Below are 13,230 nucleotides of genomic sequence, written 5' to 3'. Positions count from 1 at the left end.
GATTTGTTAAACCAAAAATTTTTGTTACGTATTGATTGCAAAAGTGCTAAATATGTTATTGAAAAAGATGTTGAAAATATTGCTTCAAAACATATTTTCGCTAGATGGCAAGCAATTTTAAACGTTTTTGATTTTGATATTGAATATATTAAAGGATCTCAAAATTCTATCCCTGATTTCCTTACCCGTGAATTTCTGCAGTGTCACCATGGCAAGTAGAAGACCAAAAGATAATCCTCCTGCTGAAACTTCTAAACAAATTGTTAAAAAAGAACCTGCTTCTCCCCTTGAAATAACCAACCGTTTCACCACCCTAGGAACCATCCCTAGGATTAATTACTCCACTGTTCTTGCTTCATCTTATGATCCTTATGCCTTAACCCCTGTTAACCGGCCCATCAAAACTGTTTTTCCAAAAAATTCCCCTCAATACATCAAAAAACAATATTTCCAACACCGGTTTTATATTGAACCCAACAGAGCCTCTATTTCTGATCCTCTCAGACTTGCTAGGAGTTATTTCCCTCCAAAGTTTCATTGGATTCCAGAGCATAGGGAAAAGAATTTAAATTATTATTCTGATCTTCTGCGCCATGAAAGATCTATTATTATTAACACCATTTTTGATCACAAAGATGCTTCCAAAATTATTTACCACAGTGTTTACTTGGTCAATTTTATTTCTGAAGAACAATGGGGCTCTTCTCTTACATCTACCAGAACAATGCCAAGTTCCCCCATTCCTTATTCATATTATGATTATATCATGGCTTGGTCAAGATTCATGCTGCACCAGAATGAAAACATGTCTCATTCCTGGTTTGTTAACTTTGACAAAGAATTCACTGGTGATTTGCCCCTTTGGTTCAACCGCTGGTGGGCCCAATTTGGTCCTATTACTGAATTATTTCCTGCACCATTGCTTGATGCTTTCAACTGTTTCAAGAAATGTTATAGGTGTGATGCTTATGGAGCCAAATTTCTTGCTTTGCTTCATTTTGTTAAAAAATATAAAATACCTTCGATATTGAAATGGCAATATGAGAAAGATGGTGATGTTCTCTCTAGGCATTGGTATGTAAAATGGTGGGGAAAATTCCCTCACACTCAAAAGATCATTACTGCTGTTGCCTCTATTTCCAGAGAATCTTCATCTGCTGCTGCTTTGCCCATGGCAAAAGATCACTCCCTTGTTCAAACCCCTGCTCCTGCTGATGCTCCCTCTTCTTCTTCCGGCAAAAATGTTCAGACTAAAAGCTCCTCTATTGACAATTTGAGAAAGAATCCTGATGCTCTTCTAGCTTTACTCAAATGGGCAGAAGAAGCTGTTGCTAATCAGGAAGAATCCAAAGCCTCCTCAGAAGAATTTGTTGCTCACAACCCCTATTTCCCATATGACCAGGAGCTGTTTGGACATGATGAAGATAAAACTCCAGATCTTCGAGAAGATTGAGCTTATTTGTCTAGCCTGCATAAAGGCCAAATGCTACACTGTTTACTAGTGGACTTACACTGTTAATTTCCACTCCTAATGATAATGTTCTGAAAAGTTGATTCTCCGTGTTTCCCATGACTTTTAGTCACACCAAGATTACTTTCAGCAATTTATCTTTTACTGTTAACTCTTACTGTTCACGAGTATTGTTTACTCAAAGCTTTGCCTATTTAAGGGGGGATGTCCCTTGAGGGTTTTCCAAGCAAAGTTTTAGTGCTGATTTCTCTTCCCTTAGAACTAGCCTCCTTAGAGAGAGAACCCACTTGCTTCTACTACTACTACTACCTTGTTCATCCTTGTTCACTACAAGCCTTGTAATTCTACAAACCTTGTAACTAGGACTAGTTCAAGCTTTGTAACTGTTAACCTATAACTGTTGAGATCTTGTATTCACTACTACTACTGTAAGTGCTTATCATACTTTCAATAAGAAGTATTTTCAGTTCTATGTTCATTACTTTACTTGTTGCTACCACCACCTTGGACGGATTACCGCCATACCGGATGGTTCTAAATTGCTTTCATTTATTTTGAACTATTGTTCTTATTTACTTTGAATTATTTTGATATATACTGCTTGGCTAGTTCTACCGCCTTATTATTGCTCTTATCTTCAAGTTATTTACTTTTAAGTTATTTTACATTATTTCCATTTACAATATTACTGTGCTTCAGTCTCATCCTCTTCAACAGTGCGTCCCCTTCCCCCTTTATGGTATCAGAGCCACTCTTTTCTGGCCGGTGGTAGTGTGGTTGTGTTCTTTGTCTCTTGTCCGTGTCTACCCGAACGCTTGATATTCCATTGTTGTGTTCCCTTCTTACCGTCGTTGGTGCCACCCTAGTTGTAAAGTGAAGTCCTAGAACCTAGCTGTAAGGCCCGTTTAAGCCAAGAGAGGGCATGTAGGGCATGAGAGGTATAAGGTTGGTTAGGGTATGTGTTACGAAATGCAACGGTTGTGAGAAAAACATGATAACTGAGTGTTGAACCTAGGATAGTATGGATAAGTTGTGGAGAACTAACTCCTTTATCAGCTCCAGGACTAGTTGTCCTCCTGATATTGTAAATGAAGAAGATCACACTATTGATGATAATGAGTTGATCCCTGATTTTTCCTAAATGGACTATTCCTAAAGTTGATACTAAAACTATTTATAAAACTAGTTTTGTTGAAAGTACTTTTCATTTTGCTTACAAAGCTAGAACTGTTGAACAAATTTTCTCTATTTCGAGAGTTCATGAAAAATGTTGTTTATTCACTAAAAAGAATATTAATGACATCCTTGCTGCTAAAAAATTCTATTATTTGCATATTGGTATGGTTTAAGTTGCTATTAAACCACTTACCCGAAAGGGTATTAATGCTTCTGTTCTCATGTGTTTAAGAGATGCTAGATTTAAGATTTTTAAAGATAGCATTCTTGGTATGATCACTGCTTCTATGTATGATGGTCTTGTTTATTTTAATTGTTATCCTGATCTTACTCTGGCTTTGGATGATCCTAATATTGTTAAAGGTTTAACATTGAATATTGCTTCATCTGGTTATCACATGGAAGAGGGTAGTAAGCCTTTTGCTTTGATCTACCGCATTTATTATAGACTAATGGGTACTCAAATGAATCCTTGTGCTATAATTCCTAGAGAACCTTCGGGTAAAACCATGTTAATTCAATGTTCACCTTCTGATGCTAAAATTCAATTTCCAAAAATGATTCAATGGCAAGATGTTAAAATTCCTAATGATTGGTTGTTAGAACAAGAAACCCCTCCTGCTAAACCCATTTTTGATGAGCTTGATCTCACCCATATTCAACAATCTCTTGATGGTACTGTTAAAATAAGTTTTCAAAACAATCCACCTTTGAGGATCAACGAAGGAAGACATTCCTTTGCTGGATCTGAAAGTATTTCAAAAAGAGATCGAGAGATCAATGAATTTTTGAAAAAGAATTTGGAAACATCCTCTGATTTAAAGCTAAAAGGTATTTCAAGTGATAAATCCCAAATTAGCTCTGTTTACTATTCAACTAAACCTGAAACTTCCACTCCATTTAGTAAAACTACTAATGAAGATGAGGAAGACACTGTTTCTGTTACTCCATCTGATTTTGATTCTCCTATTGAAAATCCTCCTGTTTACCAAAATCAATTAAGAGTTTTGACTGCTTTAAAAGATGATTTTGAAATTGATTGGGATTCTTTGTACAATGAGTTTATGCTTGCAACAAACAAAACCAAGAGAAAATATTTCCAAAATAATTTTGCTCAGTCCAATAAAGACCGTGTTAAAAGAAAATGGTTGGAAATGATGAATCCATTGAAAAAACATATTTTGTTTTTTGATTTTCTTGAAAACCATTATATTCCAAAAAATGAGGTTTCAAAACAACATATAAATGTGATAAAGAAATCAAATTTGTTAAGATTGATAAAACCATTATTAGGTCTAGTCATCCTCCTCTTGATTCAATTTGGATAACTACTAAGAAAGATGAAGTGACAAAAGAGGAAGTGAAGGCCTCTCCTTTCAAAATTGCTGATGATCAAACTCCCATTGTTAGCCTTATTGAACAAAACAATTTCACTAATCAATCTTTGCATATTATTGGTCAACAGCTTGACTGTATTGAAGAAAAAATAGTTGAAAAATCTGTTTCTGTTTTTGAAAAATCTGTTCCTGTTAAAACTGAGAAACCTTTGATTGATTTACCCAGTCAAAGAGAAAAAGTTATGTTTAAAACTTCTCAGTCCAAGACTCTTGAAATTGTTGACAAAATGCTTTCTAATTTAAAGGTTAAAACTGAGGGTACTTCTACAAGTACTCCAACTGCTCAAACTATTTCCAAAAAAGAAATTGTTTCTGAAGAAAATACAGATTTTGATACTGTTTCTTCTACTTCTGCAAAAAGAATCTTTGATGATGATTTCCCAGAAATTAAAAGATTTGTTGGGAACTCTAAACCCATGTCATTTACTAAAAACTGGTATCCAAAACCTACTCCTCCTGATATGCAGTTTGAAGAGAGATCTTTTCAAACACAGTTTTCTGTTTCTGCTGATAAGCATTATGAATGGAATATTGATGGTTTGTCTGAACAAGAAATCATTAATAAAATGAGTCACATGTCTATGGTTGGTATTGCTTATCAAAATAACCATGATCATGATCAACCTGAAATTGTTAACTTGCTTCTTATTGGTTTTTCTGGTACTCTTCGTGGATGGTGGGATTCATAGATCACTGAAGAATCCAAAGAGTCTATTAAACATGCTGTTAAAAAGAATGATGAAGGTTTGCCTATTTTTGATGAAAGTATTGGTCGTGGTATTCCTGATGGTGTTAATACCTTGATCTATACCATTCTTAAACATTTTGTTGGTACTCCATCCAATATTTCATCTCGTGTTTCTGATTATTTGAATAATTTGAGTTGTCCAACTATGTCTGATTACAGATGGTATCAAGATGTTTTTACTTCCAGAGTGATGCTCCGGAAAGATTGCCATAAGCCTTATTGGAAAGAAAAGTTTATTGACGGTCTGCCTCCTATCTTTGTTCATAAGGTAAAACAAGAATTGATGAGTAAAAATGATTCTATTGATTATGATAATTTAACTTATGGTGATATTTTCAGTACTATTAAAAAACCTGGTATTAATATGTGTAATGATGAAAAATTGCTAAAACACCAATTAAAGAATAAAAGAAAAGCTAAATATGAAATGGGAAATTTCTGTGAACAATATGGTTTGCCTCCTATTGCTCCTTCTAGGCAAAAGAGTAAAAAACATGATAAAAGCCATAAAAAATACAGAAATAACTTTGTTAAACCTAATGATTTCTATGCTAAGAAGAAAAATGTTTCTAAAAAACATGTTAAACAAAGATCGAGTAAAGGTAAATGCTTTAACTGTGGTAAACCTAGACACTTTAGTAAAGATTGTAAAGAAAAACCTGGTAAGTTGAAAAACAAGTTCAACATGTTAAACATTGATGATAATGTGCAAGAAGAATTATTCAGAATCCTTGAATCAAACAACTCGTCTGATTCTTTGGAAGATGATTTTTCTTCTTCATCTGATTCTTGCTATCAATCTGCTGATGATTCTTATGATTCCCCTAATATTAAAATTGGTTGTAGAGATTCTTGTTGCAATGTTGTTAATACTGTTAACGCTCTCACCAAGATTGAAGAAGATGAAAAATTAATAATTCAATTAATAAATCAAATTCAAAATCCTGAATTGCAAAAAGAATATTTGGATAAATTTAAGAAAAATTTGATAAGAGATGAAATTAGTAAAAAACCAAAATCAACCATAAGTTTTGAAGAAACTTTGGAAAAATTTAATAAAAAGAAATCTAAGGAATTAACTGTTAATGATCTCCAAAATGAAATTCATATTGTTAAACAAGAGATAAATGAATTAAAACATGAATTTAAAAGCATGAAAAGTGATAACAATAATCTCAAACAAGAATTGACAATGTTAAAACTTGATAAAGATCTTAATAAATCCAGTAATGAACAGAATGAGCACAGTGATGGAGATGAATCCAGTCAGCAGGCTCTTCTTTCTGATAAAGGTACTCCGGATACTTTCACTGATCCCCAACTTGCTTTTGTTAATAAATTACTTCCTCCAAAATGGTTTACAAAAGTTAAAATTGTTGTTTCTCCTGATTATCATTTCACTGTTAATGCTATGATTGATTCTGGTGCAGACATGAACTGTATCCAAGAAGGATTAATTCCTTCGAAATATTTCAAGAAATCTACTGAAAGATTGGTTTCTGCTAATGGTTCTCAAATGAAAATAAAGTATGAATTGAATAATGCTCATGTGTGCCATGATAATGTTTGTTTCAAGATTCCTTCTGTTCTTGTCAAAAATATGACTGATAAAGTGATTCTTGGTCTGCCATTTATTAATGCTTTGTATCCCTTTCTTGTTGAACATGATGGAATTACTACTGATCCATTTGGACAGAAAGTAAAATTCAAATTTGCTTCAAAATTTGAAATTGATATTGATAATCTGTCTTATAAGAAAGGTTCTCCTATGCATGAACTTGTTCAAGAACTAATCATGAATTCTGATGATTTTAAAGGTAATTTTCATAACACCAAAATGTTAAAAACTATCCATTATCCTGACAATATCAATGATTCTTTGAAGGAATCGGATAATGATGTGTGGATAAATACCACTAATAAGTGGGACAATGATAATATTCATATTTATACCACTAGTAAGTGGATTATTATGGAAAAGAAAAACAAGGGAAAAGCTCTGGCACAGGACTATTCTCGAAACAAAGGTTTCCCAGCGGGATGACCTTTTAAAATGCATGAAGGCGCATCTTCTGGTGTAAAACCCAGTGGATCAACATCCCTTCAAGGAGATGTCCCGGCAGAGGTGACATACTCCAATGGTGATATATTAATTGCTTTACAGGAAGTTTTCTCAAGAAATTTACAATTCCACGATGGAACTTATTCAGAATTACCAGATTCTATTAAATTCATTCTTGACAACCTTCAGTTTGCTTTTACCAAAAACCACAGTAATGTTTTTCAAAAAACCCTTAGAGCCCTTGAAATCCACCTTGTTAATCTTACTGCTCAAAATGAGATTTATATGAGCCATTGTAGTAACCTTATTCCAGAAAATGACCTTGCTTCAAATATTGACTTTGTTCCAGAAAATAACCTTGTTTCAAAAAATGAGGCTCTTGTGAGCCGTCTTAAAGCCTACACTAGTCAACTCTTTGGCAAAGAGGAAATCCATTCGATGGATAAAGAGACTATAATGGGCACTGATTATGCTAGATTGAGTCTTAAGACCCAATCCATGATAAGAAGTGTTGTTGCCAACTTGCCTTCAGATTTACAATCTCGTATTCTAGATAGCAAGGCTATGTTTAGGTCTTTTGACCTATGGTCCAAGTATTTCAGAAAACTTGTTACTGCCACTATTCCTGACCTTAATGAAATAGACGAAGGTGATAATGTCTTCATTCAGCTTGAATGGGAAGATCACTTTGGGAGCAGTCTCAGAGTATATGAAAAGAAACATCCATTTCCTGGTCTCCTTATTAATTTTGATGATGGTTCATATTTCACTGATGAAGATTCAGATGATAGTGATGATAATGATCCTAATTCTAGCTGGCTTTCCCAAATGTTTGAATATGGCTTTGTTAGGTTCGTAAAATTAACAAGTCATAAACAGGCCAGCCAACTTCCATAGATCATTCAGAATGCTATTAAAGGATTTGAAAACTCTTCCACTAGACCTTTTGTTACCATTAGATGCTGGAGCACTCTGCCAAAATGGGGAAGAAATAACTGGGTGAATGTTAACCCCTCAAAGCATCTCATTCTCATTAATGGTTATACTCACCAAGGGCCATGGTTCAAGGGAAATTCTCGATTATCCTTTAAAGATCCTTTTGGTCTTGCAAACTGCTGGAGAAATTATTTTAATAATCAAACTCGTGAAGTTGCTCATAATCTATGGAAAAACTATCATTTCATAGGAAGCACAGATAGAATTGCTGTTTTTGGTCCCAAACCCTATGCTGATGCCTTTGTTCACCTACAAACAGAAGATCATCCTAATCTAGAAAGTTTTCTCATTCCAGGGAAAACTCCAAATTTTGGGCCAATTTTATATTGCAGATTCTGTAATAAGTATGCTATCTACCATGATCATGTATGTGATTCTCCACAAGGTCCTTTTGATCCTTTTGATGGTTATCCCTCTGATGCTCCCTCTACTGATTGATGAGGTCACTACTGCTACAAGACTGGTGTTACTTTATTTGCCTGGCTTGTACAACAGCCAAAATATTTTATTGTCCTTCACAAATGTGTTGCGGAAAATCCAGAACTGATACTCCGGATTTTGCGGAGGATTTTGATTCTCTTATTTGTCTAGCCTGCACAATGGCCAATGCTCCAATATTTACTACTGATAGAAGCTGGTTTTTCACCATTATGATGCTTCTAAAGGGTCCCAAAGAATGATGTTCACGTGAAGACAACAAAATGCATGCCTATTAGTTCCTTTTGTTGGCTTCTTTCTTATTGGCTTCTATTGTCTTTAAAGGACACCAATAATGAGGTCTTGTTCCTACACTTATAGGGCTATTGCTGATCACCAAGGAGGATTCCCATAATCTTGTAGGATACCTCACAAGATTGGGTCAAAAAAGAGGAGAAATTCCATTTTTTACTATTCAGTCACTATTCACCTGTCACTATTCATCTATCACTATTCATTGTTACTGTTCATCCGTTACTGTTCATGACACTGTTCACTCCGAATTTTGCCTATTTAAGGGGGGTTGTCCCTTATGTTTTGGGGTTTTTTCAAGCAAAGTTTTAGTTCTGATTTCTCTTCCCTTAGAACTAGCCTTCTTAGAGAGAGAACCCACTTGCTTCTACTACTACTACTACCTTGTTCATCCTTGTTCACTACAAGCCTTGTAATCCTACAAACCTTGTAACTAGGACTAGTTCAAGCTTTGTAATTGTTAACTTGTAACTGTTGAGATCTTGTATTCACTACTACTACTGTAAGTGTTTATCCTACTTTCAATAAGAAGTATTTTCAGTTCTATGTTCATTACTTTACTTGTTGCTACCACCACCTTGGACGAATTACCGCCATACCGAATGGTTCTAAATTGCTTTCATTTATTTTGAACTATTGTTCTTATTTACTTTGAATTATTTTGATATATACTGCTTGGCTGGTTCTACCGCCTTATTATTGCTCTTATCTTCAAGTTATTTACTTTCAAGCTATTTACTTTCAAGTTATTTTACATTATTTCCATTTACAATATTACTATGCTTCCGTCTCATCCTCTTCAGCAGTGCGTCCCCTTCCCCCTTTATGGTATCAGAGCCACTCTTTTGAGGCCGGTGGTAGTGTGGTTGTGTTCCATGTCTCTTGTCCGTGTGGTTGTGTGGTATCAGAGCCACTCTTTTCTGGCCGGTGATAGTGTGGTTGTGTTCTTTGTCTCTTGTCCGTGTCTACCTGAACGCTTGATATTCCGTTGTTGTGTTCCCTTCTTATCGTCGTTGGCGCCACCCTAGTCGTAAAGTGAAGTCCTAGAACCTAGCTGTAAGGCCCGTTTGAGCCAAGAGAGGGCGTGTAGGGCATGAGAGGTATAAGGTTGGTTAGGGTATGTGTTATGAAATGCAACGGTTGTGAGAAAAACATGATAACTGAGTGTTGAACCTAGGTTAGTATGGATAAGTTGTGGAGAACTAACTCCTCTATCAGCTCCAGGACTAGTTGTCCTCCTGATATTGTAAATGAGGAAGATCACACTATTGATGATAATGAGTTGATCCCTGATTTTCATAAATGGACTATTCCTAAAGTTGATACTAGGACTATTTATAAAACTAGTTTTGTTGAAAGTGCTTTTCATTCTGCTTACAAAGCTAGAACTGTTGAACAAATTTTCTCTATTTCGAGAATTCATGAAAAATACTGTTTGCTTACTAAAAAGAATATTAATGACTTCCTTGCTGCTAAAAAATTCAGTTATTTGCATATTGGTATGATTCAAGTTGCTATTAAACCACTCACCCGAAAGGGTATTAATGCTTCTGTTCTCATGTGTTTAAGAGATACTAGATTTAAGATTTTTAAAGATAGCATTCTTGGTATGATCACTGCTTCTATGTATGATGGTCCTGTTTATTTTAACTGTTATCCTGATCTTACTCTTGTTTTGGATGATCCTAATATTATTAAAGCTTTGACATTGAATATTGCTTTATCTGGTTATCACATGGAAGAGGGTAGTAAGCCTTTTGCTTTGATCTATCGCATTTATTATAAATTAATGAGTACTCAAATGAATCCTTGTGCTTTGATTCCTAGAGAACCTTCAGGTAAAACCATGTTAATTCAATGTTCAACTCCTGATGCTAAAATCCAAGTTCCAAAAATGATTCAATGGCAAGATGTTAAACTTCCTAATGATTGGTTGTTAGAACAAGAATCCCCTCCTGCTAAACCCATTTTTGATGAGCTTGATCTCACCCATATTCAACAATATATTGATGGTACTGTTAAAATAAGTTTTCAAAACAATCCACCTTTGAGGATCAACAAAGGAAGACATTCCTTTGCTGGATCAGAAAGTATTTCAAAAAGAGATCAAGAGATCAGTGAATTTTTGAAAAAGAATTTGGAAACATCCTCTGATTTAAAGCTAAAAGGTATTTCAAGTGATAAATCCCAAATTAGCTCTGTTTACTATTCAACTAAACCTGAAACTTCCACTCCATTTAGTAAAACTGCTAATGAAGATGAGGAAGACACTGTTTCTGTTACTCCATCTGATTTTGATTCTCCTATTGAAAATCCTCCTGTTTACCAAAATCAATTAAGAGTTTTGACTGTTTTAAATGATGATTTTGAAATTGATTGGGATTCTTTGTACAATGAGTTTATGCTTGCAACAAACAAAACCAAGAGAAAATATTTCCAAAATAATTTTGCTCAGTCTGATAAAGACCGTATTAAAAGAAAATGGTTGGAAATGATGAATCAATTGAAAAAACATATTTTGTTTTTTGATTTTCTTGAAAACCATTATGTTCCAAATAATGAGGTTTCAAAACAACATTTAAATGTGATAAAGAAATCAAATTTTGTTAAGATTGATAAAACCATTATTAGGTCTAGTCATCCTCCTCTTGATTCAATTTGGATAACTACTAAGAAAGATGAAGTGACAAAAGAGGAAGTGAAGGCCTCTCCTTTCAAAATTGCTAATGATCAAACTCCCATTGTTAGCCTTATTGAACAAAACAATTTCACTAATCAATCTTTGCATATTATTGGTCAACAGCTTGACCGTATTGAAGAAAAAATTGTTGAAAAATCTGTTTCTGTTTTTGAAAAATCTGTTCCGGTTAAAACTGAGAAACCTTTGATTGATTTACCCAGTCAAAGAGAAAAAGTTATGTTTAAAACTTCTCAGTCCAAGACTCTTGAAATTGTTGACAAAATGCTTTCTAATTTAAAGGTTAAAACTGAGGGTACTTCTACAAGTACTCCAACTGCTCGAACTATTTCCAAAAAAGAATTTGTTTCTGAAGAAAATACAGACTCTGATACTGTTTCTTCTACTTCTGCAAAAAGAATCTTTGGTGATGATTTCCCAGAAATTAAAAGATTTGTTGGGAACTCCAAACCCATGTCATTTACTAAAAACTGGTATTCAAAACCTACTCCTCCTGATATGCAGTTTGAAGAGAGATCTTTTCAAACACAGTTTTCTGTTGCTGCTAATAAGCTTTATGAATGGAATATTGATGGTTTGTCTGAACAAGAAATTATTAATAAAATGAGTCACATGTCTATGGTTGGTATTGCCTATCAAAACAACCATGATCTTGATCAACCTGAAATTGTTAATTTACTTGCTACTGGTTTTTCTGGTACTCTTCGTGGATGGTGGGATTCATACATCACTGAAGAATCCAAAGAGTCTATTAAACATGCTGTTAAAAAGAATGATGAAGGTCTGCCTATTTTTGATGAAAGTATTGGTCGTGGTATTCCTGATGGTGTTAATACCTTGATCTATACTATTCTCAAACATTTTGTTGGTACTCCATCCAATATTTCATCCCGTGTTTCTGATTATTTGAATAATTTGAGTTGTCCAACTATGTCTAATTACAGATGGTATCAAGATGTTTTTACTTCTAGGGTGATGCTCCGGAAAGATTGCCATAAGCCTTATTGGAAAGAAAAGTTTATTGACGGTCTGCCTCCTATCTTTGCTCATAAGGTAAAACAAGAATTGATGAGTAAAAATGATTCTATTGATTATGATAATTTAACTTATGGTGATATTTTCAGTACTATTAAAAAACTTGGTATTAATATGTGTAATGATGAAAAATTGTTGAAACACCAATTAAAGAATAAAAGAAAAGCTAAATATGAAATGGGAAATTTCTGTGAACAATATGGTTTGCCTCCTATTGCTCCTTCTAGGCAAAAAAGTAAAAAACATGATAAAAGCCATAAAAAATACAGAAATAACTTTGTTAAACCTAATGATTTCTATGCTAAGAAGAAAAATGTTTCTAAAAAACATGTTAAACAAAGATCGAGTAAAAGTAAATGTTTTAACTGTGGTAAACCTGGACACTTTAGTAAAGATTGTAAAGAAAAACCTGGTAAGTTGAAAAACAAGTTCAACATGTTAAACATTGATGATAATATGCAAGAAGAATTATTCAGAATCCTCGAATCAAACAACTCGTCTGATTCTTTGGAAGATGATTTTTCTTCATCATCTGATTCTTGCTATCAATCTGCTGGTGATTCTTCTGATTCCCCTAATATTAAAATTGGTTGTAGAGATTCTTGTTGCAATGTTGTTAATACTGTTAACGCTCTCACCAAGACTGAAGAAGATGAAAAATTAATAATTCAACTAATAAATCAAATTCAAAATCCTGAATTGCAAAAAGAATATTTGGATAAATTTGAGAAAAAATTGATAAGAGATGAAATTGGTAAAAAACCAAAATCAACCATAAGTTTTGAAGAAACTTTGGAAAGATTTAATAAAAAGAAATCTAAAGAATTCACTGTTAATGATCTCCAAAATGAAATTCATATTGTTAAACAAGAGATAAATGAATTAAAACATGAATTTAAAAGCATGAAAAGTGATAAC

Source organism: Quercus robur, chromosome 10 (assembly GCF_932294415.1).
Source record: "Quercus robur chromosome 10, dhQueRobu3.1, whole genome shotgun sequence".
Classification (NCBI taxonomy): domain Eukaryota; kingdom Viridiplantae; phylum Streptophyta; class Magnoliopsida; order Fagales; family Fagaceae; genus Quercus; species Quercus robur.
This window is presented reverse-complemented; position numbering follows the sequence as displayed.